The sequence below is a fragment of the Dromaius novaehollandiae genome, chromosome 3 (assembly GCF_036370855.1).
Source record: "Dromaius novaehollandiae isolate bDroNov1 chromosome 3, bDroNov1.hap1, whole genome shotgun sequence".
Taxonomy (NCBI): domain Eukaryota; kingdom Metazoa; phylum Chordata; class Aves; order Casuariiformes; family Dromaiidae; genus Dromaius; species Dromaius novaehollandiae.
The window spans coordinates 63517339-63532500 of NC_088100.1; the positions used below are offsets into that span (position 1 = coordinate 63517339).

The 15162-nt window shown below is 38.0% G+C and overlaps 1 long non-coding RNA gene across 1 annotated transcript; it reads right to left on the reverse strand.

Moving 5' to 3' along the window:
- Positions 1–1522: 1522 nt before the first annotated feature.
- LOC112995860 (uncharacterized) lies at positions 1523–13280 on the reverse strand. Its single transcript, XR_003262276.2, has 6 exons — positions 13206–13280; positions 7089–12670; positions 4458–4523; positions 3308–3345; positions 2263–2433; positions 1523–1632 (listed from the first exon to the last, which is right to left on the reverse strand). It is a non-coding gene; the product is annotated as an uncharacterized LOC112995860 (long non-coding RNA).
- Positions 13281–15162: the final 1882 nt, after the last annotated feature.

Below are 15162 nucleotides of genomic sequence, written 5' to 3' on the forward strand. Positions count from 1 at the left end.
AAAGGACAAAGACTGAAGACAGAGGAATTTTATTCAATGTTTCTGAGCTAGTTCATAATGCCATATAACAGATAGTTACTGAATTGTTGATTTTCAGCTCTGAGTCAGATGAAGAGGTCACTTTCTTTTTGAATAATGACCATAATCAGTTTCCCATTTGCTTTAATTCTCATTGCTTTTGAAATGTTATTTTGTAAGTCTTTATTTTTGCAAGTCTAAGTGATAATTAAACTTGTGTCTCTCGGCCTTTGAGTTAGGATTTCCACAGTTACAGCAAACACTTTTGAAAGGCATATTACTTTATAAGCATTATTTCCAAGCATGATCATGTGGAGAAAAATCAGAAAACCTCAGGTGGAAAACAGCTTTAAATTCTCATGAGGCATAAAATGCAAGAAAAAGAAGTTACTTATGACTGTATTAGAAAGAAGAGGAAAACAAGGTATAGATCCATTGCTTAGCGTAAGAGAGCCAACATGCCTAAACACACACAAACAGATAAGATAAATTTCAACCAGCCACTTGAAAGGAAATTTTTTTTAACATGGACAGAAGAGTGCAGGATAGAGCACAGAAAGAGCAGGTTAAAAAAACATTTAGCTAAGTGAGATGCATTTGGGCTGGCTGAGCTAGGTGAAATTTACTCTAGATTAAGGAACCAGCCAAAATAATTTCCCAAATGTTAGTGACTGCCTTTGGGAACCTGAGGAGGACAAAGGAAGCTCCAGCAGACAAAAAAGGGCAGATACTTTTAAGAAGGGAGAAGAAGACGCAAAGCTGCAGAACATTATAGACCAGTCAATCTATAAAGACTCTGGAACAAATTACTGAACAAACCATTTAAAGTGCCTTAAAGATAACAAAGTGATATAAACAGGCAACAAGGGTGTGTCAAGAACAGCTCACTTCAAACCAGTCTAATTTATTTTTTTGATAGGTAGCAGACCTAGCAGATAAGGGAGAAACAGAAAGTTTATTATATTTTGACTGCAGTACAGTTTTGACAGTGTCAAATGGCATTCTCTTATGGAAGCAGGATCTAGATAAAATCACTATCCAGCAGATACACTTGGCTGAAAAATCAGTTTCAGATGTAGCTCTCAGTAATTCCCTGCTGAACTAAGACAGTATCTCAAGTGGATTTCTCCATGGGTCTTCTGAATCCAGGTATATTTAATATTTCCATAATGACTTGCACAGTACAACAGAAATCATGCTTACAAAACTTGTAGGCAGCTGAAAGTGAAAAAGATCACAGTTCACACTAATTTTGTTAAATGGGAAGAACAGTCCAAATTTAGCGAGCTGAAATGCAAGAAAGAAACTTGCAAAATGCTCCTCTTGGAAAGAACACCACAAACGCACAAAGGGGAACTGGCTGGCCAAAAGGCAGTGTGGCAGACAAAGAATTGGAGTGGCTTGCGAACTGGATGAGAGACAATAATATCACATGGCTAAGAAGGAAAGCAAATCTCCACTTACTCTCTGCTGGGGAGCTTTCTGATAGTGCCCGATCTGTGTCCACACTGCGAGTCCCCCAGAGTGGCAGTATCCTGATCACATCCACATTGCATAGCAGATGTATTCTGCTTCTCAGCCCTCTTTCAAATCCTGGGAGCCATCCTGGTTCTCCTATTAAATAAGAGATTGAAGGATATTGCCTGTTTGATAAAAAAATATCTGGAGTTTTGGAAGAGGCATATTCTATTGCAAAGTTGAAAATGCTATTGGTCTGATTCAAAGACTACTGAAGGTAACACAAGTGATATTGTACTGGTATAAAGGCAGGTGATAAAGTCTTTTGGACATGTTGTGAAAGACTTTAGTAACTTCACTAGTGGAGCAACTGAATTATTTTAAGAAGAGGTTGGACAATAATTGGACTATTACACTTGATTTTACTGCAGTGGCAATAGTCTTTTGGGGGTGGATGCATGCTTCCATGACTAACTTATGCTCAGGTGATTTAAATGCAGTAGTTTGGAGGCTCAGCAAGGGAAAACTAGCTATAGCTCCACTTGAAAAAAATACGTTTGCCTGATTTATCAGAGTTTATGATCTGGCCCCAGCTGTTCAACTGTTATTATGTTAATCTGCATTATTTGAACGAATTTTTGGTGCTATTTTAATGGGGGGGGTTGTGGGGGTTTATAGCAGTCTATTAAAAAAGAGAAAAGGCAAGAAAATATAGCTCTCATTTATATGGCATCTTTACTGAAAAAAAATATTCATCAATAGAGTTGTTTTTGCTTTTGTTTTTACCTGCCATTTGTACATATTACATACTTAGGCCTTTATCTCACAGACCCAAATCCACTGAAATAAAGCTTAGTTGCAGGATTTCCACCAGTCACCGGATCAGATCCATAGTTTTTCTTCACTTCACAGTCAAATCATCTTTAGCTCTGAATCTCCTTATTTTCCTATCACAGCCTGCACAGAGAAGGACTAGGCTTATTCATGGAGGCCAAGGTACAAAAAGGATACATATCAATCTAAACATATCAAACATACCAAACTAAAATGGCAAGCAAAAGGTTTTTGCCTCAAAGACTCAAAAGCCTGCTCAAGCAAAACACTACTGCATCTTAGCTGAGTATAAAACTCTTCCAAACTGCAAGATATTTGTTCTATGTTCAAGGACGGATCAACTGAACCTCAAAAATTAGTCTCATGTTCTATTTGGCCCAAAGCCAAAGCAACCAAACAGAATCAGGGAAACTAGATTAACTTCCAGGTTAGCTGGCTGTGTATCATGGGAACACTGCCTCTGTGGATATCACTTCAGTAAATGTCATTTATTTTTCATAGCAACCACAGCTTATAGGTGCAAGAACAGGATAAAAGGGAGGAAAAAGAAAGCAATATTTACAGTTGATCTTTTTTTCACTTAGTTCTCACACATGCAAGTGATTCATTTTTACCAATAGGGAAAGTAAGGGCATCCTTTCATGAGTCAGACTCTTTTTCTTGTGGATTTTTCTGTTTTCAATGTTTTTTTTCTTGATTTTGCTTTTAAATCTGTGTGACAGTGATGAAGCTTAGCAGTAAAAAGGTGACCATCAAATATGCTTTTTCTTCTTCATATTATTCTTAATATTTTTGAACTAAGCTGCAGTTCAGGACTTCTTGTTGCTAGTAACAGTTTGAAGCGTGTGGTTCAGTTCATTCTTAAGCTTAACTGCCTAAAGTTATGTAGGCTAACAAATAAGCATCTTGTACATCTTTGATCAACAGAGCCATGGAATTTCATCAAAGCAGGCCATATGTTTAATAGATCAATAGACAAGTAGATTTGAAGACTTACCTTTAGTCCTTAAAGTTTGAAAACGTTGACCAGCTTTTCTGAAAAAAAATGCAACAAATTTTATAAATATTAATGTAAACTTCACAATTCAGCCCTGATGCAACTCATTTGGGCCTCGCGAATCATACCAGAAATTATTCAGCCATACAGAGGTAAGGCTGAAAAGGCTCAAAAGTATTCACTGATTTTGCATGCCTCTGTCTACGGTTGTCTGGCTTTAAACACTTACCAGCAGGTGTCTAAATTAGGCTATCTAAAAAAAGAAGAACCCAAAATGTGGGGGACTTTTTAGAAAAGATTTCCCCAAGTGACTTGTTCAAGGATTGTGAGTGAGCCAGTGATCAGTTCACAAAAGAAAACCAGTGGCCTGATCCAAACTTTACTGCAGGACATGGTAGACTTGTTTAACTCTCAGGTCTCTGGAACTGACAATCACAACTGAGTAATATAATGCACATATTACAGGGTTCCGGGGCAAAGAAAGATGGTCATTTTCATATTGAAACTATATATTGCTTTTCTATGCACCTGGCTAGATACTTAGTATACAGACCTTGTCTTCTCTAAAAAGGAAAAGAAAAAAAAGAAGTGAAGCCTGTTTTTAGTCCAGTTCATTCATCATCTATGCTACAATCCTGAAACCGAGGAAAGTATAAACTTTGATCTTTCTCAACTAGTCAAGGAGTGCCTAGGAATCTACTATAATCATTTCAACTGGAATTGAAAAAGTGTACCTAGCCTTTTTGAGCTTTCTTGGATTTTTTGGAGCTTAAAAAAAATCTTGAAAATTAGTAACACTTGGATACCAGCCCTTCAAGTATTCTGATGCCAGATTTCAAACTCATCTTTATCCTGCTCAAAGATATATTTCATAAGATTTAAAAACTCAAAACAGCAAGAGCTTTTTCTATTCACAGCTCTGTTAAGATTCTTAGTCCTTCCTCACTGCCCAACATGACTTAAAAACTGCAATTGTCTTGTCTCCCTCAAGATTTTATCAAAGATTAATTAACATGGGTTGAAATGCATTCCTCTTCCCAATAAAAGAAAGGCTGTATTTTTTTAAGTTATCACCAGGAGAGTCAGGCTATGAAAATAAAAGATTTTAACGATACAGACAGAAAGACAGTTTTGCAGAAGTTAGACTCACCACTTATTATGGCAGAGTGCAAACAGAGGTGAGAAAGGAGGTCAAATGTACAGCCATCTAATACACCTGTGAAAAAGGAGGTGTAGAGAACAGTTCACTAAAGAAACACCGGGGAAATGTGAAAGTCTGTAAAACACTGCTGCATTGTTTAATTCCTATATTCCCCCAGCCATTTTGTTGCAAAAAACAGGACAATGTTTGGCTTCCTTTTGGTATAACAAATCAGAGGCAACATTTTCTGACTCTTTTTCTGAAGGTTTAAGTAGAAGAAGAAAACTTTAAGGCCTTGGTTATTACATGTATTTAACTAAGCACAGAATTTGACCCAACATTTATCTTTGCAAGAGAAAAAATATTTTACTTTCATGAAAACTTTACTCAAGCAGGATAATACCTGATTTACCACCACAGAGTGAAATCCAGTAACTACACATAGGAAAGGTAGAAAAATATTGTCATCCCCCTTCCTAGATGGGGAACTGAGATAAAAAGTAACTGAAGGTTAGGTACAAAAAGGGACATAGTCATGGGGTTGAGCACTCAATTCCTATGCTGTGTCTACCTTAGCAACTGGAGTAGCTCAACAGGAAAGGAGTTGTTGTATGAAAAGGCTGATGCAGCATGCCCACCCTGTGAGCATCTCAGGAGGTTTTAACTGAGACTAGCTGCAGTCTGGCGCCATGTCCTGGAAGCTCATTAGCCACAGCAGGACACCCCGTGTGCTCCTAGTGTGCCCTTCCAGCCTAGTTCCCCCTGCAAAAAATCCATTTTTTGCACTCCCAGGCCACACTGCACCACGAACCCAAGTGGAGTAGATGGGGATGGAGGATCAGGGGATTCGTTTCAAAAGCACAGCCTCAATCTGCTTTGAAGATATTATCATAGAAACACTTGTGATTACATGGCAGTGGAAGAGAGACCCTCCTGGTGGGTCCCTGCTGCCCTCTAGAGAGCAGGACCCCTCTGAGGCACTCGCAGGAAGCCAGCGCCCAAAGCAAGATGCCATCTGGAGCTCACCAGGCCAAAAATGCTGAGGTAAGGAAGCATACCTGCAACGTCTCTCCTTACCCTGCTGACAGAGGCTTATGTACCTGACTGTGGACTTCAGGAGGTCACCAATTAGGACAGCCTTCAGTGTAGATAAATGCCTTATGCCTCTAAACCCCAGACATACAGGTAGGGCACCATGCTTTAATTTCAATATGCAATTGACAGAGAAAGCAGTGCCTAAGAGCTATATAGTGGTCATCAAAACGGGCCAGAAAAAGGGCCTCAAACTTGTTTTTTCCAAAGCCTAGGGGAGTGCTTTAGCCATGGGGTTACCAAATAAAAGTTTCTCCGAGGCACCAGCAGGCACTCCTCGTGCGGGACACAGTCTGGTGGGCAGGCAGCTCGTGAGCATGCCAGCCAGACCAAGTCCCTGGTGGGAGGTAGGTGGAGAAGTGCCAAGGGTTTTTTTCTTCCAGGCAAGCTTAGGCACAAGCCAGGTACTGAGGTGTTCAGTCATGTCCACACTGAAGCATTTTTTTACACAGGCAGGTAGAAAAAAAGTTCAAAAGCAGGGGTTTGGGGACCATGATTTTTAAAGGGAATATTTATTCCTGCCTAAGTAACATTTTAGGGACTTGCGCCCTTTTTTGGCATTTTAAGTAATTTGCCTGAGCTCACTTCAGACGTTTGTGGCAGAGCAGGGAAATAGACCTTCATCCCCAGAGGCTCTGGCTAACACCATAACCACACAAACCTCCTTCCTCTTTTGTCCTTCCTCCCGGGTAGTCAACATCAGCTTAAACTCAGATAGCAAGCATATTTGTTGATCACAGAGAGATAGGACCCCAAGAAGTATCACAATAAGACAGCTCTTCTATAGAGAGAGATACTTTCATCATAAGAGGAAAATCTAGGTGGCACACAAGAAGCTGCATGGACCACAGTGGTCTATGAAGTGGGCATGGCAGTATGAAATGAGAAATATCTGTGGAGGTGCAAGGGGAAAGGAGTTAGTGAGGTAAAAAGAAAAGCTAAGAAGGATATATATTTGTTCACAAGCAAAACAAAGTTCCCAACTATCATTCTGTTTCACGCTATGGCAAAAATTCCATTAACTTCAACAGGACAACTTGTTGACTGGCCACGCATATGACTAGCAAATGTGGGACGCCTCTGTGAGACTTTGAATTGTCACCCCATGTGAAATTCTGAGCTTGCACCATTATGTTTCATCCCAAATCAGGATGAAAATTTAAATATTAGATATTTTCAAATTGAGATATGTGCTAAATATTTGTTTTGATTAACTCAAAATATTTATTTTAGGCCTTGAGATTTTGGCTTACATTATAACAGAAAAAGTTAAAATAAGTATATAAAACATATATAATGCATATATATATATCTAGTACAATATCGATATACAGAATATGAAAATTGAAATGACAAAACATTTTGATAATTTCTTGCAATATTTTGATAAAATCAATACACTAATGAAAAAATATTCTAATATAATTGATCAAGCACTGGAAGATTTACACTCAATTTTCATTTTTTACCAGCTGTACTTGCATGAAAAGGAATTTAAATTACAAAATATAAACCTGGAATTTTCAAAAGTCAGGAAAGTTCCCCTACCTCAAAATCTAACTCCTCCTGTTGAAAGAGCCTTGCCAATTAGTTTTAACAGAACGGTGACATCACCTGTTACCTTTCACAAGTTTTGGATGAGGCTTTTGGTGAAAAATCTTTAATTATGTCTTTCATCCCAGCAAGAATCTAAAGAGATGGAAATTAATCAAAAATAATTAATAGAGTTTTTCTTAAGCATGTTCTGTCTTGTTCTTTAGTTCACTTCATTCCAGCAATTTAATCATAATAGTTTATTTATTGAGTATAACTAAAATAATAATGAAAAATAAATTAAAATTCCTGGAATGTTTTTCTCTGTACTTATAATAAGCTTTTCAACAATTCATGTTTTCTAATTACAGTGATAGAGGAATATGTTGTATGTTTTCTTTGCAAATGCAGAAGCAGCAATGTATATACGACTTGCTATCAAATATTATGACCATTTTCTCATAGTACGTTTACGTAATGACTGCAAGAGCTCACTGAGTTATTCATTCTCCATTCTGTCCCTTATACTAATCAGCCATGAAAAAAAAAGACAGTATCTCACCCAAAACAAAACGGAATGAGATGTGGCCTTCTTTTTGTTCCAGCTGTGTAGGTTTTTATATCAGGCTCGTAGCATCTGAGCTTCTACAGGAAGGAAAAATATCATGTTTTTACTCTGTTGTATCCTGGGCTGTTGGTCGAGTTTGCTCCTGCCACGTTGTTCTGCTGTGAAGAGCTGCGCATTCAGAGAGCCACAGGTGTAGTGGGTTACACTCATCACTGCCTTTAGACAACAGAGAAATGTAACACCGTAGTCTTTGGAAAGATTGTTCATTATCCTGCAGTCGCATTAAGATGCATTTATTTTAAAAGACTGCAGGTATAACTAAGGATATGATACAATGCCCACTGAGAAACTTCCTAATAAGAAGAAATCAGAAACTTTTTAGTTTCTTCTGTCGGGGCTGGGGTAAGATCGAAGTGAAGCGAGATTCAAGCTTCTCCTTGAAGAATGGATTAAGGAGAGTGTCTATGTGACATAGTGCCTATCCCACACAATTTGAGTGTAGGGTGCAAGAGGAAGAGGACCAGGCTGGTACTCTTTTATGGCCATAGTGTTAGGATGGGAATAAGAGGGTAAGAGGAATGAAAACAAGAGACAGGAAGAATGTCTAATCTCATATTCACCACATGAAAGACGAGAAGAAAATGGTGTTGATAGTTATCTTAATGCCAGTTAAAAAGAAATCACATTTCCAAATGTGGGGCAAAGAGTCAAAATATTAGGGTCTGCTATATAGCACAAATTCCAAAATGTTTCTGTGGAAATATCAAAACAACTATATGAAAGCACAAGATTTTACAAGATGTTAGGGTATACAAAGTTGTAATTCTTTCTAAGGTTAAACAGAATGTACACATGATATTACAATTAATGTGAAAGTTTTAAAGATAAAAATATGAATGAAATAAAAATGAAATAGCACAAGAAACTGAAATAGCATACAGAAGCTGAAATCATATGTTCCAGTAAGATTCAAACTATTTAAAAATTAGATAAAATATCTTATAAGATATTCCTATTTTGATAGGATATGATAGTATACAGTTTTAAAGTTTTTTCCTGTGAATCATCTGTATTCTAAAATAGTATAAAATAAATGCCAATCCTGCTGATGGTCAACACTTCACTACTAAAATGCAACAACATGTAACATAATTCTTACTTTAAGGGTAAAGCGAGCTCTCCTGAGCAGTGTGGGTGAAAGTATTCAGAGAAACAAAACCACACCACAGCAAATAGTTTAAGGTGGACCCTGCTCTGCTAAATGTTTCCTTATATATGGTTATCTGTGTCCTTCCAGAACCCCATTATCAGTCACGCTGTGTGAGTTCCTACGATTTCATCCCTGTGTAGTAACCTGCAGGGTCATAATTCCTGTTCTCTCGCCACAGCTCGAAAATCTGAAGAAAAGGACACGAGGTAGGAAGTTGCTTACAATCATCCTGCTACATTTCATGAGATTAAACGAGGGGGATTTCCCATCAAGGTGAGAGAGGAAAGCACACCTGTAAAGGCTGAACATCAGCAATAATTTGGCATAGCCTGTTTCCTGTTCTGAAACTTGCTGGAACATTTTTCACTTTTTAAAAACTCTCTTTTGTGTCACGGCTGAGAAACAATATAAAATTTTAAAGCTACAAAGCTGTACTTTCCCACCTGCTCAGGTCTTAACATGACTGGCCTATTTTTGTTTTAGACAAACTGTAGAACTGCTTTGATACCTCTCTACTTCTTTACCTTGCAGTCTTACTCCGTGATTTATTTTCTCTCACTCTTTCTTTCTCCCCTCCCTTGCTCTCTCATGTATCATGGTGTTCATGCTCTTTAAAAACTGCCACACCCTCTGTACTGTACTACTGGAACAGTTTTGACTTTTCTTGTATTTGGATCACTTATTTGGATGTCATTCTGCTGATAGAAGCCCAGACTGCAAAAAGGAGATAAACCCTATTTCTCTTTTATGAAATAACGGTTGGACAAAGTTGACCAAAATACATTCTGAAAGGGCCTGATCTAATATCTTTTGCAGTCAATGGAAGTCCTTTAACTGACTTCAGCAGGTCTCAGATAAAGACCCATATTAATATTATTACTATTATCATTCATAGCTGAAGCTCTGGTTATTGTCATACAATATGTTTTGTAAGAATAAAAAACAAATATGGGATGGTATGTTTCTCTGCTTTTTAAAAAGAACATTTGTTTTATCTAGATTTTTGCTTGCTCTGTTTTCTTTTCTGCTTTTACAAGTCAGATGCTTCCTTATTAGAGGTCCTACCTGTGTTTTGAGACTTCTCAAGCCTCGACAGAAAGATCAGAACACTAAAACTGAACAAGGACAGTTTTTCTCACAAATAGTTTAGGTATTTGCGGTGATTAAGTGTTAAAGAAAAAACAGTTTGAAATAATTTAGATGAAAAAGAAGTCCCATCTTATTTAATCAGGTTTCACTTGTATGGGCGTCTCTGATACCATTATCCTTCATGTTGCGTTGTGTTCCAGGGTGAAACAGACCTAAATACCTGATATAAAACCCAAGCTGAACTTTCTCAGACCAAAGATGTTGAAGGCTTAAAAAAAAAGACATAAGCATGGCTCCCTTTTTAGAAAATTGCCTAGATACTCTTCAATAAAAATCTGTAGTGCTTAGAAAAGTCAAAACAGCTGTCTCTGCCCCTGTTGACCTCAACTGTGTGAAAAGAGGGAAGTGGGGCAGGAGAGACTGTTCTACAAGAAAACTAGCTCTCAGAGATTTTTTTTGCTTCAGTAACTTTCCATCTGATTTATATCACCATAGTTGCAGTGACTCTCATGAACTTTTATGGATTAATTTTTACAACGTCCTCTAAGGAAGAAAAATTTTATTACCCCTTGTGCCAGTCCCTAAGCTGGACACACTGGAGCTAAATGATTTGCTTTGGGTCACGCAACAGGTCTGCGGCAGCTCGCAATCCTCTTCTCTTAGTTTGACAAGTGACTTCAGCAACGTCAAGACTACGTTTGAGCACTTGCAGAAGTTATACCGGTATGAAATGCAGCTCTGGAAGTCATCCTGTCTAAGACTGAGCTTCATGCATTTTGTTCTGGGCTTTGTCCTACTCTCATTTAGCCTAGAAAATTCCCATTGACTCTACTATAAACAGAAGCAGACATATGACAGCATGAAAGGAGTCTGTAAAAAGACTAAGAACTAAATTCAGGGTGGCATCGGAGCCTTGATTCCATCTGTCTAAATTGATATATATGCTTATATATGCATGTATGCACATATGTGCACATATTTTTCTATCAGTTCTAACAATCCCTTTCCTAAACCACATTAATTTTTTACCTCCTTGCTTCTATTTGTTACACAGCCTCACCTAGCATCTCTGAAACTGCCCTACTAAGCTTATTGTAGTTTTTAAATGGTAGCTTCTATGCCCAAACCTCAGTACAGAAATGAAGAAACTAATCAGTAAAAGTAAGCTTGTCGCGTACTCGTTATCCTTATATCCCATGCTGTCTCCCAGTACTTTGGCTTGTAGGTTTTATTACTAAGTTAATAAGAGAAGTGGATGTAAATAGGGAGTTTGATTGATTTTAAATTATACTACTTATATATCACCAGTGAGGCCTTGTCTATATTAAAAATTACATAATTTTAGAACTACACCTTCAGTTAAACTGGTGCAATAAAGTTAATTTAAACTCTGTATGATCTAAATCTAATTCATATAAACTTTATCCCAAATTGATAGCTAAGCTAAATTAATACAAGTCAGGCTGGACTGAAGTAAGAAGATTTACACCGTGCTTTGTACTGTTTTCACTAACTTGTTTTCTAGTGTGATTTCAAGCTAAACAGCTTTAACTTTGGTGAAGACAAAAACCTAACTCTGATCTTAGTCCTCTGAAGCACTAAAATATTGACAAAGTTATAGAATAATCAGAATGGAAGAAATTCTCACACATGGCTATCAAGTTGCAACACAAGGGTGGTAAAAGGTAGGGCAGATCCCTTAATCTGTAATGGAGTAGGAGGTGGCAAACATTGCTTTGCCAATCAGAGCTTTCCTAATCAAGGAGAAATAAAAAAATGAAAGCCTTTGAAAGCCCCAGGAAACTTAACTATAACTTTATGTCCAAATAAATCTCTATGAGACGGTAATACACCAAAGGGAGACTCTACAAAGTACTTGCCAAGATGTAACTCTATGACTTTGAGAATTATTAAATTTGAGACATCCTTGTAAATTGGTATTTCTGAAAAGAATTGATGGATGGCTCTCTAGTCATACACCACTGGCACCCTAAAGAACACCACTGAGATGACCCTAAGAAATAAGGAGTCAGGCTTTGACAAAGTACTTGGGGCAGACATTACAAAAGTATTTCCAACTAATGAAAGGTGCAGAAAATGCAAGCATATGCAATCAGAGCTGTAGGCAGTACTTACAAAGTGATCTTGGTCACAAACGTGCTAGAAATGCAAAACATAGGAAATGCCAGAGGACAGGTCATTTTTCAGTCGTGTGCTGAACAAAAGGCATTAACAAGGAACATGCAGAGCCATTCTTCTTTGGCTCTATTACTTGTGTTGATAACACTGATGAAGCCTGGAAAGTGGATTTCCTAATTCATGGCAAGCCTATGAGCTTCAAAACAGGCCTGGTGTTTCTATTGTCAGAGCTGGTATACAATGGTCTTCATTACCGATCCAAGCTAAAACGCACTAATGTTATCCAAGATAGCTCAGTGGGAGAACCAGACATGAAAGGACAGTTTACGGATGAGACAACACACAATGACTGTTTGTCAAGACCTTGCGTATAGGAAGGTCATAGGTTAACAATCTGTCAAGCTGTAATGTTGTAACAACAGAAGTGATATAGAAGTTTGAAGAATGTTAGCCTCTTGAACTGTGAGCCAAGTAGAATAAAAAGCTGGAGAGGCAATTCCTTATGGCAGTGGTGCAGAGCGGCATCAACTCTCATTTCTCAGCAAAGTCTGGAAGAATAGCCAAGGGATCAAAGTGCAGCAATAACAGAACCTGCAGGGTGAAACAACACAGTGCACGTGTAGATCAAAAACAAACTGAAAAAATCCAGGGAGCACAGCAATGTGTTCAGCTAACCACTATCCCATCAGGCAGTTAAGTATGTTTCCCCAACATGTGGTATTTCAAGAAGACTTGGGTACAGCTTATTTCTTGCTAATGGTACTTATTTTCAGATTTCCTCATCTGGCCAATACTTTTAATTTTGAAGTTGCTCTTTTGTTATTAGCAATATTTCCCAAGCTTTTCAGCAAAAGAGGCGAATTTAGGAAGGCTGACTCAGACCTTCTGTACTCTGTACAGTTCTCAGGCATGTGCTTAATTAAAATGAGGTCAAGAAGGTTTGAGTGTTGCTTTAAGGTTATCAAGCACAAAAATATTTCCTTGAACCAGGGCCTACATCACTTTTACTAATTCAGAGGGAGCAGGAGATAACTGCAAGTGGAGAGTATCTTCTTCATGCAAAGGGAAGTAGCTTGTGTGTTTCATGCTGTTCTCCCGTGAAATGACACAAGATGAAGGCACGTACTCTACAAATGAATCTTCTGGGAGTTTCACTGTTGTCTACACCAATGCTGAGGTCATTCTCCGTAGTCAGCTCATCTGTATCATAAAGAAAAGGAATACAGAATGATGGGTCTTTTCTAATACCCTACACAGAAGAGTATTGCTTAATGTACCCCATAGCCTAAAAACTTTTCATATAAAACAAAGAGTATTCTTAGTGTTGCTACTTTCCACATAGATTGCAACAATTCTCTTTCTTTCCTCTTGTACATGAAATCATGCAAAACTTCTGCGACTAATTCTTTTCACGAGATTTCTGCTAATAGAATATTGGGGTCAAATACTCCAAAGTCATGTGCAACGTTGCCCCATGGAAAGTTTTCATAACAATCAGTATCCCGGCGTGCCATCCAATTACAGAAACACAACTCTAAATACATTTATTTTGTGGAAGAAAGCAAAGTCAGCACAGAGGCAGGGTAATCTACAGGCCATTGTTCTTCTGGAAGAAGTCGTAACAAACAAAAACACATTTGGCTGACCAAAACCTTACAGAGTAAATAGTCACAAAATACTGTACCTTTCTAAACAGCAGTGAATCACTAAATACAAGTTAAATTCATATTCATCTGTAGGGTTAGGGTAATCCCTAAAACCTGGAGAGGAAATTGAAAATAGAAGACAGGATGGCCCTGAGGGTTTTAGAAACTGCTGAAAAGAACCACAGTATTTCCATACCAGCCTGGAACAAGTAAAAAAAACCCTGAGAATCACTGAATTCTGACATATTAATAAGGCAGTACAAAAGGGGTGATTTTCTGATAATGCCACCTTTGTCTGAGGAACACTGGGGGAAGAGTGGGTATCAGTCTTTGTGCACTAGGTGGAGAGAAATAGCCAACTGGGCTAGACTATTACACAAAACACTTATTAACTGTATGGATGCCAAGTACAGCTAAAGTGTCACTGGAAAGGTTAACAGTTTTCTTACTGGGGAATTCCAGAGGAACTATTATAAAAAAAAAGAAAAAGGACTACAGTTTGTAGGGCAAGGTTTCAAAGCTTTGCTGGCAAGATATATTTTCTACTACATTATCACCAGCGCTCAATATCCTCAAGCAAAGGCAAAGCCTGGAAGAAATGTGCAGACAAGATGATCCTCCCTTGGCACAGTTATTACAGATCAGCCCCTGTTATGTCAGCTAAATAAAACAGACTTCACAGAAAAGCACTTGCCATCTCAGTGACCAACATTTGAAAAAAAATCTATCTATCTGCAGAAGATAGAGGTTGTACAGACTTTATTATGACAATGTCCAGTTGACTCTGAACCTTGGTAAGACGTGGAGCATTTCCATGGGGAGCAAAGTATCTGCAAAAATCACAGGAAAATGTGTCTCAGCAAAATCATGTGACTACTTTTCTACAGAAAATGCTGAAGTACTGGAGTACCTAGCAACACACATTTAAACAGAGACAGCAACATTGCCTCAATTGCTTGTAAGGTCCAGAGACATATGAGGTCAAAAAAATCACATGATTTGCCACAGAACCAACCTCTGGTAAAGACTGCTAGTGTGAAATGTAAAAATATGTTTAATGCATATCTATTTCAGTAGAAAGTTTTTATCCCATACAGTTGCATAGTCAAAGGAACCTGTGAACAGGTGAACTAGAACTGATACAGGATTTCCTCACAAGTTTAAAGCAGCCTGAAGCAGCAGCTCTAAGCAGAGTAATGAGTTCATGACATTCATTTGGCCAAGTCTGAAAATTAGAAATGGACAATTTGATATCAAGCATTGATATTGCTGGTTATTGCACCATTTATATTAGAGATGTTCAAAATGTTTCTCAGTGCTGACCAGACTCCTCAGGAAATAGGAGTCTTTTTTCTAACCACAAGTAAAAGCTTTCAGCTTCGTTCTTGACCTCTAGAAGGCACTGGCACCACAGAGGAAAGAGTGCATGTGTGTGTT